Source organism: Rana temporaria, chromosome 5 (assembly GCF_905171775.1).
Source record: "Rana temporaria chromosome 5, aRanTem1.1, whole genome shotgun sequence".
Taxonomy (NCBI): Eukaryota; Metazoa; Chordata; class Amphibia; order Anura; family Ranidae; genus Rana; species Rana temporaria.
The window spans coordinates 261716785-261729629 of NC_053493.1; the positions used below are offsets into that span (position 1 = coordinate 261716785).

At 43.7% G+C, this 12845-nt stretch overlaps 1 protein-coding gene across 3 annotated transcripts in view; it reads left to right on the forward strand.

Annotated features, from left to right (window-relative positions):
• The window catches only part of CDKAL1 (CDK5 regulatory subunit associated protein 1 like 1), a 947145-nt gene that overhangs the window by 620238 nt on the left and 314062 nt on the right, over positions 1–12845 (forward strand). The window lies entirely within an intron of this gene.

Consider the following 12845-nt stretch of genomic DNA (forward strand, 5'->3'; position numbering starts at 1 on the left):
GCTCTAAAAACACACAAGACAAATCCCATTAATTTCAATATCTGAGCATTCTGTCATCTGAAGCAAAACACATGAAGCTCAAAGTACAGGAGTTTCTTTTTTGGCAGATTACAGGTGTTTTCTGCTTTTTACATTGGTGACCTTTTGACCTGTATAAAATTGTGGCAAAAATCATGTGACTTTCTGCCCGAAAACAAAACCCCTATATGTGATCAGAGCCTTAATGTTTCAGATACCTAAGGGGTATTTCACCTTATACTATACATAAACATATTGTATACATGTAAACATTTAATTTTTAGAGTTCACACATTGACGAGCAGATTGCACCATTCCTCTCTTAAAGGAGACATACAGCAGGGACTGGCACTGTACTCAGCCTCTCAGAGTTTCTGAGAGCCTGAGCCTGCTGTTCCCCCATCCACCCCCTCCACAGGCAGGAAATTCAGTGTGTGTGTGTGGGCTCTCTGCTCACGGAGCTTTGAGAATTGAACAAGCAACAGTGTTTGTTCATTTGGTTCTCAAACAGATGCTGCATCCACCTAGGTAAATATGATAAAACAATAATTTGAAAATTGATTCAAATATGATTTAACAAATTTGCTGACTAATGATCCAATAGATAAATGCTAGCCTACAATATAATACATTGCACAGCAAAGTTATACAAAATGTTAGATATGTCTGTATGGGCATGTGTAGTTTAACAAACATAAAAATGTTTAGATAAAGCAACTTCTGTGTTAGTCTTAAACTACCCTGCAGCTGTGGGTCTGATATCCTGCATACTATGTTGGCTCCACATAAAGAATTATAATATGAAAATCCCTCCTTCTTTGTGTTTTCAATTTTCATAAGAGGCTGCCCTAATCTTCATGTTGCAAATCAAAACACATATATATAGCAAGTGAAGAGATCATTTAGAAACCCCATCAATTGCAGACATTTTTTTGATATTTTTCAACTACAACTTGGGATATGCATTAGGTTACAATGAGCGATTTCTTTTGATCCCATGTACTTATCTATAGGTTCAGAGGCATGTTATGTGTCTGAAGCAGCTTGAAAATCCTCTTGTGGGGCCTATTGTTGTTGATACCATGATGCTTAAACCCTTGTAGAAATTGAAATTTGTTTGGAACCAAAAGCATTTACAGAGCTCAGATTAGTGCTGTTTTGCTACAAGGATATTACTTGACAACTTAAGGACAAATAGCAAAGCATTTGGGATTAGAACGATTAAGTCTAAATTTTGTAAACCCTGTGAATATCCAGATTAGAAAGAAGCTATAACAATATTTTACTTTTGACATGATGCGGTAGCACATTGTTTAAGTCAGCACTTCATATTGGTGATATTGTGCTAGGATGCTTTTTGTTATATATTTTAAATTATATTATTTTGTATGTGTATCTTTTATAGACAGAGATAATTTTGCTGTGTCCAGTGGCATTATATATCTATAGATGTTAGCTGAGGGTATGGGTAAAGGTTGAAACAAGCAGGGAAGATAAGGGGCCGCTGGGATGCATACAGCATGGCAGCTGGGAGACAGTGATGTTTAAAGGGTCACTAAAGGAAAAAAATGTTTTTGCTGAAATGACTGTTTACAGGGTATAGAGACATAAAAGTTAACTGATTCCTTTTAAAAATTATTAAAAATAGATTAAATTCAATCATATAATGTGCCTCTAGTTTCACTTTCGGTTTTAAACTGGTTTCATGTTCCTGTGAAGTAAAGAGACCCACAGAACAAAAACAAACAAATCCAGGGCAGTGTTTTGTTTTTAAAATGAATCTAGTTCTGTTAAGTTTTAGACACACAGCAATGACAGCTTAGACCACCGTGAAAAGCTCCCAGTACTGTGGTTATAAGGAGCCAGACAACCAGGAAGTGTGGAGATCACAGCAGAATTACAGCAACTTCAATGCAAAAACGAACAATAAGGACATGAAACCAGTACTGCAGTAAGGTAAAAAATTCCTTTAGTGACCCTTTAAGAAGATGTTGCTCGTATAAGAGGCGGTTAGGGAGACTGGCATCATTCTCGCAGCAGCTGGAAAGCTCAGTTCTCTTCTTCAACCCCAGCAAAATATTAAGGGCCCATTCACACTGGTGCGACATACACTCCGACTTTGGGAGCACAAGTTGCATGACGCGTATAAATTAATGATTTCCAATGAGAGCCATCCTAACCGAAACAAGTCCGTCCGACTTTGAAAAAGTTTCCTGCACTTCTTTGGTCTGACTTAGGCATGACTTTAGCCCATTTATTTGAATGTGAGTCACATCCAAGTCAGATCATTGTCTCAACTGATCCGACTTGTGGCATGCAACTTGTGCTGTGAAATACTCAAAGGGAAACCCCACACCAATATGGTGCGGTCCCCTCCAAAATCCATACCAGACCCTTACCCAAGCATGAAGCCTGGTAGGTCAGGAAAGGGGAGTGGGCATGAGCGAGTGCCCTGCCATACCAGGCCATATACCCTTAATATGGGGGGTGGGTGCTTTGGGACAGGAAGGGCTCTGTGCCACCCACCCCAAAGCACCTTGTCCCCATGTTGATGGGGACAAGAGCCTCTTCCCCACAACCCTAGCCGGTGGTTGCTGGGTTCTGTGGGAGAGGGGTTTATAGCAATTTGGAGGGGGGATCTGGGGCCCCTTATTTCCCCCCAAATGTTAATGAGTAATAGGGCACATTGTTCCCTATATTCCTTTACCCCCAAATAAGTGTCAAAAATAAAAACAGTACACATGTTTTTTGACAAAAAATGTCCCCCGTCGTAGCTCCAACGTGTCTTTCTCTGGTGATATCTTCTCTCAATTTTTTCTCCCTCAGGTCCAGTTCTTCTCCCTCCAGTTTTTCTCGCTGTGCTGATGTCTTTTTCCTCTGGTTCTTCTTGCTGCACCAATGTTGTCTTCCCGTTCTTCTTCTGGTTCCTCTCCCTCCGCAGTCTTCTTTCTCCGGTTCTTATCCTGATGCTGCCTCCCTCTGTTGTGTGGGCTCCCACTGTCTACCGTTTCTTTTTTAGCCATGAGTCCTGGCCATCAGGTTAATGTCATCTGGAGACCATGTCTCTTGTAATGTCACCACCTCATCATGCCTTGGGTTGTGACATCACATGGAAGAAGAATCAGAGGGATAAGATATCACTGAAGAAAGAAGACACATTGGAGCTATGACGGGAGATATTTTGTCAAAAACCTGGGTACCGTTTATGACACTTTTCAGGTGAATGAGTAGGGGTACTATGTACCACATACTAATTTACATGGGGGGGGGGGGTGGGATCTGGGGGCCCCCTTTTCTAAGGGGGCATCCTGATTCCTATAAGTCCCCCACCCGCAGATACCCACAACCAACGGCCAGGGTTGTGGGGAAGAGGCCATATCAACATATGGACAAGCTACTTTGGGGTGGAGGGCACAGAGCCCACCCTGCCCTAAAGCACCCCTACCCCCATGTTGAGAGCATGTGGCTTGGTATTGTCCCTGCTCACCCCCTTTCCTGACCTGCTGGGCTGCATGCACAGATAAGGGTCTGGATTATGGGGGACCCCACCCTTTTTTGTTTTGTATGTGGGGGGTTCCCCTTAAAACTGATACCAGATCAAAGGGCCTGGTATGAACGGCTCAAAGTCAGATCCCTTTCATTGACGTAGCACTGATGTTGCATCGTACCAGTGTGAAGCCAACGTAAACCCAGCCCAAGGCAGGTGCTGGAGAAGTGCTCCTTCCATAGCTTACACACTTGCATATGCAGAAGCGTTGAAGAACTAGGAGAGGAGGTTGTGGAGGGAAGGGCAGGAAACCAGTGGGATGACGTCCTTTTGGTACAGCCAGGTAAGAGAAAAGGCTAAACTTTGGGCGCAACAAAGGGAAATGTGTACCAAACACACTCCTAGATGGTGTCTATAATTTAGCATCGCTGTTACCTGGTAAGCTTCAATTTAAAAATGTAAACGTCTGGTAGGTAGTTGACATTATGGTGGCAGGGAGTATTCAACATCTGGGCCAATACTGTAATTGTATCAGACACGGTATTTCCCTTTTGTAGCTAAAATATAGAAATCACTATGAAATTTGTATTTTTACATGCAGAAAAAAAATGATTGTTGTGAACTACATTTTGAGCTACATTTTAACTGCTTCTCTGTTTTAAAACTGATGCTTCTGCTGTCATTATTAGCAACTGTATTTTTAAAGCCATATCCACCAATACTTGTTCTTCTTTTTTGTTTTGTTAACCAAATCAGTTAAGTGTTTTTACAACATGATGGTGTTAGTTATACTTTGTAGAAGAAGAATTGGTAGTGGCTCAATACGCCAAATTGCTCATCCCTGCTAGGGACAAATTTGTGTCGCTGAAATTCCTACATAGCATATAGTACACCTTTTGGTGACAATGTCACATTGATAACTCCCTTTCTCCAAATTGTTACAAATGCCAAACATATATTGGTTCCTTTTATAATGTTATTTGGAGCTGTCCACTGGTTTATGAATACTGGGGAAAAAAATGCAACCAGACTGGCAGCATTACGCCAGAACTCTTGGTGTTCATTATATACCCTCCTCCTACATAATGCCTTTTCAAAGACTATCAACTCAGGGCATGTTTATTGATGCAACTAGTTAGAGGTTGTAAACCCCTGTGATGAAAAAAACAACTGCAACACAAAGGCTTAATAAGCAACTATGCATCACATACTACCTCATTATGAAATACCTTAGAATGAAGCCCTGCATCAGCTCCCGCACGCCGCTGTTCCTAGTTTGCAGGCTCTAGCACTGTGATTGGCCGGAACCGTGATGTCACTCCTGCGCATGCACGCAGGAGCCGCTGGTCACAACACAGATCTTGGAGACACGGAACAGGCGACTGTTCCTTCAGAGTGCATGTGCCGATGACGTAATCAGCACAGTATACAGTAAATATCCCTTAAACGGTGCAAGTTTAGGAGATATTTACAGTACCTATAGGTAAACCTTATTATATGCTTACCTATAGGTACAAACAATGGGAGATTACTTCCTCTTTAAGGCTTGATTTTGAAGACATTCCTATGCAGTTTACTATATCTATTTTCTAGTACTGCCTTTAACATGTGTTTCATATCTTTGTATTTTTTCTCATTGTAATCTAAATAAATAATAAAATACTTAAACCACTTCCTTACTGGGCACTTAAACCCCCTTCCTGCCCAGAGGACTTTTTGCGATTCGGCACTGCGTCGCTTTAACTGACAATTGCGCGGTCGTGCGACGTGGCTCCCAAACAAAATTAACGTCATTTTTTTCCCACAAATAGAGCTTTCTTTTGGTGATATTTGATCACCTCTGCGGTTTTTATTTTTTGCGCTATAAACAAAAATAGAGCGACAATTTTGAAAAAAAAGAAATTTTACTTGTTGCTATAATAGCTTAATTTTTTTTTTTTTATCCTCAGTCTAGGCCGATACGTATTCTACATATTTTTAGTAAAAAAAAAAAAAAAAAAAAATCGCAATAAGCGACTGGTTTGCGCAAAAGTTATAGCGCCTACAAAATAAGGGACAGAATTATTATTTATTTTTTTTACTAGTAATGGCGGCGATCTGCGATTTTTATTGCGACTGCGACATTATGGCGGACACATCGGACACTTTTGACACATTTTTGGCACCATTCACATTTATACTGTGATCAGTGCTATAAATATGCACTAATTACTGTATAAATGTGACTGGCAGGGAAGGGGTTAACACTAGGGGGTGAGGAAGGGGTTAAATGTATTCCCTATATAGTGTTCTAACTGTGGGGGAAGGGGGGTGACTGGGGGAGGTGACCGATCTGTGTCTATGTACAAGAGACACAGATCGGTCTCCTCTCTCCCTGACCGCACCGCTGTCTGTGAGAGCCGGCAATGAGAAATGATCTCATATGTAAACATATGAGATCATCTCTCATTGGCCGCACAGATCGCCTAGCAAACGGCCACTCTGATTGGCCGTTCACGGCGATCTGTGAGTGGCTGTGTCCAAGGGACACGGCCAGCACAGAAGTTCCCCGCTGCACGCTCGGGAGTGCGCGAGGGGAACGCGGAAAGGGGCGGCCGTAAAAACACGGCGCTCCAGAGAAGTAGAACCACCCTGCGCCCATATATAGTCGTATGGCCGTCGGGAAGTGGTTAAACAAACATTTAATGTGCACATTTTCAAGAGGATTTGGTGGGCACTGTCCCTAATTTATGTGATGGATTTGTTCAGATGGTCTTTCTCTCTGCTTGTGTTATCGCCAAATAGATTCACATTTTAAAGGTGTTTTTGAGATACTAACTAGAAGTACTATAGTTGCACCCTGGGGTAGAAAGCAAGAAGCCATCAGTGAGTAGATTAGGAATGATTTTTTTAAACTTACAACAAATTGGTAATGGTTTCAAGTAGAAAGCTCAATAGAAGATGAAGGTGTCAAATACTGTAAAGCAACATAAACTAGCGTGTTCTTTGTTGGGAAGAGTGAAAATAATATATTGTACTGCACTACAACCCTGTTGGAGGTGTGTTGATATGAAATGTCTGTCCTACAGGAATACAAAGATAGTCTGTTCTGGGAAATATGCTAATAAAGGAGTATTGTTCAGCATTTATCCTCTTTAGAGGGTGCATAGAAAAACTTGTAAAGCAGGTGTCTCTAGAAATATGCTTTCAAGCCAGTTTAACAGTCACTTTAGCATGCTTATAGTGGAATTTTGGGCAATTCTAACAGCATCAAGAAAACGGTTATTAACCACTTCAGATCCGCGCTATAGTAAAAATACGTCTGCAGCGCGGACCTGAAGTGCCAAGTGGCCGTTTTTAAACGGCCTGTCGTTTCTCTGCTGGAAGCGCGTCCCCGCGATCGCGCTTCTGCAGAAAACTGTGTTGGCCGTGTCCCTCGGACACAGCCAATCACAGATCGTGCTGAATGGCCAATCACAGCGGCCATTCAGCACTCGATCGAGCCGTCCAATGAGAGATGATCTCAAATGTAAACATATGAGATCATCTCTCATCGCTGGCTTTCTCTCCTTACACACAGACCGCGTGTGAGGAGAGAAAGCCGTTTACAGTGTAAAAAAAACCAGTGAGTGACATAACACTACCCACAGTCCCTGCCAGTGCCACCTTCCAGTGCCACCTTCCAGTGCCATCAGCCGGTGCCAGTGCATTTATCAGAGCCACCTGCCCCTGCCATCAGTGCCACCTGCCCCTGCCATCAGTGCCACCTGCCCCTGCCATCAGTGCCACCTGCCCCTGCCATCAGTGCCACCTGCCCCTGCCATCAGTGCCACCTGCCAAAAGTGCCACCTGCCAAAAGTGCAATCTGCCAAAAGTGCAATCTGCCAGTGCCACCTGCCCGTGCCACCTGCCCGTGCCATCTGCCCGTGCCATCAGTGCCGTCAGCCATCAGTGCCACCTGCCGCCCGTGCCACCTGCCCGTGCCACCTGCCCGTGCCATCAGTGCCGTCAGCCATCAGTGCCACCTGCCGCCAGTGCCACCTGCCCGTGCCACCTGCCCGTGCCATCAGTGCCGTCAGCCATCAGTACCACCTGCCATCAGTGCCACCTGCCGCCAGTGCCACCTGCCGCCAGTGCCACCTGCCGCCAGTGCCACCTGCCGCCAGTGCCATCTGCCCGTGCCGTCAGCCATCAGTGCCACCTGCCATCAGTGCCACCTGCCATCAGTGCTACCTGCCATCAGTGCCATCTGCCATCTGCCCGTGCCATCTGCCAGTCCCATTTGCCGTCAGTGCCACCTGTCAGTGTCATCAGTGCCACGTGCCATCTTTTGTCATGGCTAAAAGATCTTTTTCACTTACGGAGGCATACGAAATTATTGCGGCCGACGAGAGCAACGGGGAGCTCTGCGATTCGGATTCCTCCGCAAGGTCAGACGCCGGATCTGATGTTGACTATGAGCCGATAGTTAGCAGTGAAGAGGAAGAGGAGGAAGAGGGGGAAGATGAGGAAAAGGAGGAAGAGGGGGAAGATGAGGAAGAGGAGGAAGAAGAGGAAGAAGAGGAGGAAGAGGGTCCGCCCGCCAGACGAAGGCGTATTGCTAAGGAGGCAGTGCCATCCACCAGCACTGCTGTGCCATCCACCAGCACTGCTGTGCCATCCACCAGCACTGCTGTGCCATCCACCAGCACCGCTGTGCCATCCACCAGCACCGCTGTGCCATCCACCAGAACCGCAACACCTCGTCAAGCAAGGTCACGTACCAGTAGGTCCCATGCCAGCCTTCCCTATTCCCTTCAGTACCCCTTGTGGCTTCCTCCTAATTCAGGAGAAGCCAACATTCCCCCTTTCACTGCCCAGCCAGGAGTCCAAGTGGACACAGAAAATTTTGCCCCAATAGATTTTTTCAGTTTAATTTTTACTGAGGACTTGCTTTCCTCAATTGTTTCCCAGTCCAATCTCTATGCCCAACAATTTATTTCCAGTCACCCCACATCCTATTATGCCCGTCCCTTCCAATGGAGACCCCTTACAGTGGAAGAGTTTAAAAATTTTTTGGGCCTCGTATTCTGTATGGGACTAAACCACAAAAACGAAGTACGTTCATATTGGTCAAAACGCCCCATATACTACATGCCCGTCTTTCCCCCCAAAATGCTCAGGTCCAGATATCAAATGATTATGCGATTCCTACATTACAGTGACAATACCCAGTGCCCTCCCCGAGATGACCCAAATTTTGATAAACTTTATAAGATTCGGCCACTACTAGATTATTTTTCCCAAATTTTCCCCCAGTTGTTTACCCCGGACCAAAACATCTGTGTTGACGAGTCACTTGTCAAATTTTCTGGCAGGCTCGGCATAAAGCAATTTATGCCCTCCAAAAGGGCCCGCTATGGAGTGAAGCTCTACAAATTATGTGACCGTGCCACCGGATATACCTATGCCTTCAACATATATGAAGGAAAGGACAGCCAGCTACACCCCCCTAATTGCCCAGACTACATAGGAACCAGCGGGAAAATTGTTTGGCAACTCCTAAACCCGCTCATGGAGAAAGGCTACCACTTGTATGTGGACAATTTCTACACAAGTTTGCCCCTTTTCCGAAACTTGTATAGAAAGAAGACACCCGCATGCGGCACCGTACGGTCGAACCGGAAGGGCTTTCCTCAAAGCCTCGTCACCAAGAAGCTAAGAAAAGGGGAGACGGCGAGTGCACGCAATGAGGAAGTTCTGGCCGTGAAATGGAGGGACAAAAGAGATGTGTACGTGCTTTCTACCATCCACAACAATACATGCGTTACCATCAGAAGGAGGAATGGGCAAATCCAGAAACCTAAATGTATCCACGAATACAATAAGTTCATGGGGGGTGTCGATTTCAATGATCAAATGATCGAGCCCTACCTTTCCACAAGACGATCATACCAGTGGTATAAAAAAGTTTCAATTTACTTATTCAATTTGGCCATATACAACACGTACGTATTATATCGAAAATCCACTCCAAGACCCAAATCCTACCTTTACTTCCAGGAGGAAATCACCACTGCCCTTTTATACACCAGCAACCCACCAGCAACCATTCGATCCGATGTGGTAAGCCGACTCTACGAGCGCCACTTCCCAGATAAAATCCCTCCCGGACCAACAGGCCGAAATTCCCAAAAAAAATGCCGGGTGTGCTCCAAAGATGGAGTGAGAAGAGACACCCGTTTTCATTGTGCCCAATGCCCTTCCCAACCAGGCCTCTGCATAGGCGGCTGTTTCCGCCGTTATCATTCCTTACTAAATTATTAGTCACTTCCTGCCATTTACCTTTACACCCCTTATGCCTCTGCTTGCTCTGTATTTGACCCTGGCTTGTTATTTGACCACGATTCTGCCTACCGATTTTGTTTATACCTCTGCCTGATATGGAACTGACCCTGGACTGTTATTTGACCACGCTTATGCCTACCGATTCTGTTTATACCTCTGCCTGATATGGAACTGACCCTGGACTGTTATTTGACCACGCTTATGCCTACCGATTCTGTTTATACCTCTGCCTGATCTGGAACTGACCCTGGACCGTTTGACCATTCTTTTTGCCTGCCTCTTGGACTGATCTTTTACCCTGCCAGTGGACTAGTGGGATTCAAAGCACAGGGGTCTCACATGTGAGGGGCTCCAGAATTGTTTTTCTGGATGAAGAAAACTATTGTTTTTGTTTTCTCATTCTAGATTAGGGTCTGGTTGCCCGGAGGCTTCAAAGAGATTTGGGTGGGAGAAGCCTCTACCCCTGTCCCCATTCTGTCCTGAACGAGGCCCTACTTCTGCCTGCTGCCTGTAGGACCTATGCCATCATGCCTGTTGCCTGGACAATTGCATTTTCTTTTGCTGACCAAGTCCCTGCCTGCTGCCTGGACCAGTGCTATCGTCCCGTGGACAACTGCGCTACTAAAACCACAGGTACATTTTTTGTTTACCCTTTGCTTAGCATAATGTATTTTGGTGTGTAATTCTTGTCATGTGTATGCTATGTGTCCCTAGAACACCGGTTGGTCTTCCTTGCATGTTGGGCCTCTGTATGTGGTCAGGCTGTGAAAAAGTCCCACACATGTGGTATCGCCATACTCAGGAGGAGCAGCAGAATGTATTTTGGGGTGTAATTTTTGCTATGTACAGGCTATGTGTTGGCAATATCTTATAAATGGACAACTTTGCATAAAAAAATTGCGTTTTCATTTTTTTTCCACATTTTCCAGAAACGTTTGGAAAAAAATGAATTGTTCAAAAGACTCATTATGCCTCATAGATTATATGTTGGGGTGTTAGCTTTCCAAAATGGGGTCACTTTGTGGGCATTTCCATTGTCCAGGTGCTCTAGGGCCTTCAAAAGTGTAATAGGTAGTCAACAAGTTAGATGTGTAATTTATGCTCCTAGAACACCTGATGGTGCTCCCTGCATATTGGGGCTCTGTATGTGGCCAGGCTGTGAAAAAGTCCCACACATGTGGTATCGCCATACTCGGGGGGAGTAGCAGAATGTATTTTGGGGTGTAATTTTTGCTATGTACAGGCTATGTGTTGGCAATATCTTATAAATGGACAACTTTGCGTAAAAAAAATGCGTTTTCATTTTTTTCCCACATTTTCCAAAAACGTTTGGAAAAAAATGAATCGTTCAAAAGACTCATTATGCCTCATAGATTATACGTTGGGGTGTTAGCTTTCCAAAATGGGGTCACTTTGTGGGCATTTCCATTGTCCAGGTGCTCCAGGGCCTTCAAAAGTGTAATAGGTAGTCAACAAGTTAGATGTGTAATTTATGCTCCTAGAACACCTGATGGTGCTCCCTGCATATTGGGGCTCTGTATGTGGCCAGGCTGTGAAAAAGTCCCACACATGTGGTATCGCCATACTCAGGGGGAGTAGCAGAATGTATTTTGGGGTGTAATTTTTGCTATGTACAGGCTATGTGTTGGCAATATCTTATAAATGGACAACTTTGCGTAAAAAAAATGTGTTTTCATTTTTTTCCCACATTTTCCAAAAATGTTTGGAAAAAAATGAATCGTTCAAAAGACTCATTATGCCTCATAGATTATACGTTGGGGTGTTAGCTTTCCAAAATGGGGTCACTTTGTGGGCATTTCCATTGTCCAGGTGCTCCAGGGCCTTCAAAAGTGTAATAGGTAGTCAACAAGTTAGATGTGTAATTTATGCTCCTAGAACACCTGATGGTGCTCCCTGCATATTGGGGCTCTGTATGTGGTCAGGCTGTAAAAAAGTCTCACACATGTGGTATCGCCATACTCAGGAGGAGTAGCAGAATGTATTTTTGGGTGTCATTTGTGGTATACACATGCCATGTGAGAGAAATAACCTATTACAATGACAATTTTGTGAGGGGGAAAAAAAAAATAAAAAAAATATTCATTTTGCAAAGAATTGTGGGAAAAAATTACAACATCAAAAACCTCATCATGCATCTTACTAAATACCTTGGAATGTCTACTTTCTAAAAAGGGGTCATTTGGGGGGTATTTGTACTTTCCTGGCGTGTTCAGGGCCCCAAGAAATGAGATAGGCACCGGTACAACAGGTGTGATATTTTTTTTATGATTTGCACCATAGCTTGTAGACTCTCTAACTTTCACAAAGAGCAAATAATATCCACTAATTTGGGTTATTTTTACCAAAGACATGTAGCAGTATAAATTGTGGCCAAAATTTATGAAGAAAAATTAATATTTTGCTAAATTTTATCGCATAAACTAAGAAAAATTCATTTTTTTTCAAAATTTTCCGCCTTTTTTCATTTATAGCGCAAAAAATAAAAAGTCGAGAGGTGATCAAATACCACCAAAAGAAAGCTCTGTTTCTATGAAAAAAAGGACAAAAAATTCATTTGGATACAATATTGTATGACTGAGTAATTAACATTCAAAGTGTGAGAGTGCTGAAAGCTGAAAATTGCTCCGGGAACGAAGGTGGTTTAAGTGCCCAGTAAGCAAGTGGTTAAGGAACTCTTGACTTTCAAGAAGATTCTGCTAACTAAAATGTAATTGTTCAGTAATGTCACTGTTTCAAGGAAGGTTTAGTTGCACAGTATTTGTGCAGCGATTTTTCAAATGCTATTTTTTTGGGAAAAAATAAACTTTATTGATTTTTTTTTAATGTAAAAATAGATGACCCAGATAGACTGCTTCCCGCCATCTGAATCTTAGTCAAGAATGCCACTCCAGAGAGTGGATGTTATCAAGTATCTGGGGGTGCACATCTCCAGACACCCGGCTGATTACACCGCGCTCAATGTAGAACCCCTCTTTGACCTTGTCAGGACCAAGATTAGAGTATGGGCCCACCT